Source organism: Pseudonaja textilis, chromosome 6, assembly GCF_049901715.1.
Source record: "Pseudonaja textilis isolate UNSWEBS1 chromosome 6, rPseTex1.2, whole genome shotgun sequence".
Lineage (NCBI taxonomy): Eukaryota > Metazoa > Chordata > Lepidosauria > Squamata > Elapidae > Pseudonaja > Pseudonaja textilis.
Genome location: NC_141995.1, coordinates 32909124 through 32914954, shown reverse-complemented (window position 1 = coordinate 32914954; position 5831 = coordinate 32909124).

Below are 5831 nucleotides of genomic sequence, written 5' to 3'. Positions count from 1 at the left end.
CCATTTGGACTAGTGGTTAAAGCACCAGGCTAGAAAACAGGAAACTGTGAGTTCAATTTAGCTATGAAACCCAGCAGCTCAATCCACCTTAGAGGGTTGTTGTGAGGAAGGAGGAAAGTGTGTTGGACATATTCACGGCCTTGAGTTATTTGTAAAAATAATAAAGGTGGGATAAAAATAAACAAAAAAAATGAAATGAAATAAACATAGTGAGCAGAGGCAATAAGAATATTCCAAAGGAATATTCAAGGAAAAAAATAGGAGGGGAAAGGAGTATTAGGTATGCTTGCCACCTTAAGTTAGTTATAAAAATAATAAAGGAGACAGACAGAGAAACTACATTCTGATTAAAATCTAAAATATGGGTGGAGTGGAGTTATGTACTTTTGTTAGTTGTAAGATGATCAAAAGCATGATTTATGATGGATCATGAACTGGGCCACGTAAGCAGCGGGTGAGCAGAGAAAATTTAGGGCACATACTCACATCTTCGCCTGACGTTTGTCCGGAACCATCCCTTCTTCCCCCTGGTGCCGCTGCCACTGGTGCACAGAGCTGGAAAGGTTTGGGATCATTCATCTATGACATTGTGCAATGTTGTGATTCATAACAGAGGGGGAATTCAGCAGGTTCTCACCAGTTCTGGAGAAGCAGTAGCAGAAATTTTGAGTAGTTCAGAGACCCGGCAAATACCACCTCTGACTGGAGATTTTACAGTATCCTTCCCTGCCACGCCCACCAAGCCACGCCCACAGAACCAGTAGTAAAAAAAATTGAAACCCACCACTAATTAGCATTATCTTTTTTCCATCTGTCTGCAACTTACCTGATTAACCAAGTTTCAGCTTAGCACCAAAGGAAAACATTATTAAGAATTTCCTCCATTTAACTTTTTCAGATTGTGTTGTTTGCTTTCCCAGTAGTAGTATAAAGAGATGAAGAGTCATATAACAACAACAAAATCTACCTTCAGCATAGCCTATGACCAAACAATTAATTACATTTAATGATACAGAAAGGAAGGAAAAGTATTAAACTGAGAATGAAGAATTAAAACATCTTTTCATAGGGAATAGAAATGATCAGGAAATTGGAAAATACATTTTAGCAGTTTTATTTTAAAAATCATATAATGTTCTCTAATATTTATAAATTATAAGAGAAGTTTGATAGTAGAGCACAAACGTTCATTTTGGAAAAATATTATCCAGTGATTCTGATACCTGCATTATAATAAAATCTAAGGTACATTGGGACTCTGGAATTATTACAGGAACCATTTAGGTCTTGCTATTTCAGAGCTGTGCAACATTTCAACTGGGTGGTTGTATTAAAAACTGATTTAATGGAAACGTCATACTATAGTGATTCTACAAAGAATGTTCTTTGTTAGTGCATCAGAACATTCAGGTCGCTTCTCTGCTCCTCACTTTACACAAAAAGCTGACTGAGGCAGTTTGGCCTTGACTGAGGGTCTCTTAAGTTCTGAGTATGTAGGCTTTGGGCAGTAAAATCTAAAGCACATTTCCTCCTGTTTTCCTAGAGCTGGGTTGAACACAGACATCCTAGGTAGAAATACCAGGAATCTCTCAACTGGACCAACTACAGCAGAACTGTCTAATTTCTGGCTCATGGGCCAGATGCATCACATGCTGGCCATGCCTACGCCTGGTTAGCAAATAGGAAAGAAGTTCCGTTATGTTATGTGACACCACTATGACACCATGAGTCTGACACTCATGGACTACAGTATAAATGATCAGGAGATTAATCTTGAATGGGGGCAGAGTATTTGAGATCTATTTCCCATGTCTTGTTGGGCCATTGCTTCAAATATATTTTCTTACCTAAATGGGAAAACAGAATGGCATTAGGCCAAAGCAGCGGGAGCAAGCTCTGACTCCCTATTGGCTGTGGAAGGAAGTGGCAGGGAGTATTGGAATTCATGATCATGTGAGTATGGCTGACCTTGAATGCATGGTGGTGTCAGTACAACTGATCTGAAAATCTTTTGAAAATTTCACTCTCGCTAGGTTTGAAATAAGTCTAATGGATCCTGGATTTTTAATGCATTCTTTAAGTTAGCTCACTTGAAGAACCTGGATTCAAAACTGTTGCCTTATCATGGACTGTTTGCCCAATTAAAGTTTACAAAGAGACAAGCAGACAGAAGAGTTTTGGTAGTATATAGATTGGGCAACTCTTGAAAAAGGAATCTGTCAAAGGAGTTTTGAATTGTTTTTGTCCTGTTTGAATATTTCTTTTTCTTTGCACAACTAGATTTAACCAGGAGTACTTCATATAGAAGTTAAGTTACTTAACAGTTCAGACTTTGGCATGACCATATAATTCATAAATGAGCTTAGTTTATTATTACAAGCTTTCTCCTTTTGTCCCAGATTGACGAATCCATGCCTTTTACATGATCTCTTTGCTTTATGGTAATACAAAAGACTTGTTTTTGACAAAGTTCATGGGAAACATCTGGCTTCAGAACAGGATCACACATACACTTGTACTAAACTGTATAAAAGTAGTTGTTGCCAAATAAAGAAAGCAACTTACAATTCAGCTTTATAGAATTTGTTCCAGTTGTATGTTTATTTATAATCTTGTTTACATTCCAAGAAATTGCATTAGAGGTTGCCAAGTTTTGCACTTCAAAAAGAAATGGATATATATATATATATATATGTGGATCTTTGGTTGTTCGGGTTTTCTCCCGCGTAAGATTCGAAGTATATAGGCAACGTTTCGATGAAGTCTCATTCATCATCTTCAGGCTTTTGTCTCCGGCTCTGTGCTTCTCAGAGTAATGGAGATTGCAGCTGCTTCCTCCTTTTAACTGCCAGTGGGGGTGGGACTTTGTTAGTGTTTGGGGATAAACCCCCGAGCTGAGTGCACAGCAGCAGTCAAGCCAGGCAGCCAAATGAGAGTGAGGCTGGGCCCAAGAGTATACACACACTTGAGACAAAAACACTGTTTGTGGTTTTTAAATAGGTATTTAATTCACACAGACATTAAGAATAGTCATTCAGTCCATATGTCAGTATCCAGTATATCCATCCAGTTACCTAGTCTTTTAAACAGTAAATACAATGTCTTTATCTGCTTGTAAATCTTCTTCTGATACCTTTCTCTCAAAGACAATGCTGAATACACAGCTCACCAAGCAAACAGTCCTTGTGTTCAGTAGAGAGAAGTATCTTGCACAGTAGACATCTCGTACAGGAGGAAAAAGTAGGCAGACAGACCAGAGACCAGTAACACCAGGAACCAGGAACAGGAACCAGACCAGGAGCTCGAAACCAGGATCAGAAACCAGGAAGTGTTACGTCTCTCTCACTGCCTATTATTGCAGCCTGCAACCGCACCCATAATTATGCAATGACATTGCATTTTGGAGCTTAAAGTTGCAAACACTTAAAACTAGGTTTTATATATTCATTCACCCAAACCAGTTGGTGTATTCATATACCCAACATACTCCCCTTTTGGGTGATATGAATATATAATGCCTTTACAATCTGAACCCATATTTTTCACAACTCTCTAGGTGCTTATTAACACCTTGGGCTTTAGTAAAATTATCAGCTACATTGTCCTCCGACATGCAGTACTCCAGCTGTATCAATTTACTATGTACAGATTGTCTTACATTAAGATACCTCAAATCTGTATGTTTGCTCCTAGTTTTTACTGCAATACTTGTGGCCATTTGAATTGCTGCCTGATTATCTTCATGTACAACTATAGGGTAATTTACAGTTATACCCATATCTTTCAACATTTGTTTATACATAATCAACTCAGTACATAAAAGTGATAAACAGGAGAATTCTGCCTCCATAGTAGACAAACTTATATGCTGTTGCCTTATAGACTTCCAGCCTATTAATGTCTTACCCAGCATTATGGCTGTTCCTGAAGTCGACTTTCTAGTATCTCTTTCAGCTGCAAAACTAGCATCTGCATAAGCACTCAATATGAGATCACCTTTTGGTTCTAAATACAGTGCATGGTATAATGTTCCTTTAAGATATCTTAGGATTCTTTTCAATGCTATCCAGTGACATTGAAGCGGATCATTATTGTGTCGTGCCAGCTGATTAATACTAAAAGCAATATCTGGCCTTGACCAATTACTAATATATGATAAGCTACCAATCAAAGATTGATACAGTTCCTTATCACATTTGGGACTTTGTGTATCCATTTTGCAAATATCCTGACTCATTGGAGTCTTTGCAGGCTTACAAAGTTCCATCTTATAATCTATTAGCAATTTAGATATCTTATCTTCCTGAGATATCTTAAAACCTTTCTGTGTTCTCAGTATATTCAATCCTAGATATCTCTTTATCTCCCCTAATTGCTTGATTTTTATCTTCTTGGCTAATGATGTTATTATTTCATTTGCTTCATCATTAGTTTTAGTCATCAGAGCAATATCATCAGTAAACAACAATAATAATGATATTTTCCCATTTTTTTTCTCTCTTAAATAGACATGGGTCGGCTAAACCAGCTTTAAACCCTATATTGGTCAGTTCCTTCACAATATACTGGTTCCATTCATAGCCCGATTGTTTAAGACCATAGAGGCTCTTTTTTAACAACCAACAATCATTATTATTATCACCTTTCAATCCACTAGGCTTTTTCATATACACAGTATGTCTTAGTGGAGCATGCAAGTAAGCAGTTTCCACATCTAAATGGTTAACTATATACTTCTTGCTTGCTGCCCACACTAAGGCTGCCCTTAAAGTTGCTGCTTTAAGACTAGATGCAAATACTTCATCATAGTCTTTTGCACTTTGTCTAAAGCCTTGGGCTACTAGCCTTGCCTTATGGATTGTGTTTCCATCCTTGTCAGTTTTTATCTTAAAAATCCATTTGCAGCCAATGGGTTTTTCATTACTAGGTAATCTCACGTTTTCATACACCTTCATATCCTTCAGAGACTTCAATTCTTTATTGATAGCTGCATACCAATTTTCTTTCTCTTTAGAAGGATATCTTTTAATCTCATCCACAGTACTTGGGATTCTATTTTCCTGGCACACTGTATTAGTCTGGTATCTATCAGGCGGTCTAGAAATACGTGTAGTCCTTCTGGGAATTACAGGGCTTGTATGAGGACTTTCTTGAGTTACAACTTGGTCCTTTTCCTCATCTTGCTGAGCTATTTCTTCTATTTCTTCTTCTATGGGCACTATCTCTTCCTGTACTTCTATCTTCACTTTATTTTTAAAGTTACAGGGATACTTGATGGGATTTCTGTAGGATTCAATAACCATCTCTTTATTGTTATCCTGCTCTAACTTATCCCATCCTACGTGCCTATATACTTCGAATCTTACGCGGGAGAAAACCCGAACAACCAAAGATCCACATACAAATACCCATGAGAACCTCAGAAAACATATATCTATTGAAATATATATATATATATATATATATATATATATATATATATATATATATATATATATATATTTCAATAGATTTATATAAATTCATTATCAGGAGGCATCTGTCCAATTTTGGAAGAAAAGCATCTTTTAAGACCAGGAGGAGTTTTGCAAGTATGAGCTAGGTAGCTAGAATCAGAGATATGACCAGAAGCCTAGGACCAGGGCATCTTCAGTGGAACTCAGCAGTGTCAAAATGGCTGATGATCAAATCCCCTCTTTTTTATGTGGTATGATGCATGCGATGTCCATTAAAAAGATGCAGAACATTAATCAGCACGTTCCACATGCCACTTTGAAATGGTTGACTCCTGAAAGATGGTCCTGCCTAGAGCACAAAAGATATTTCAGCTT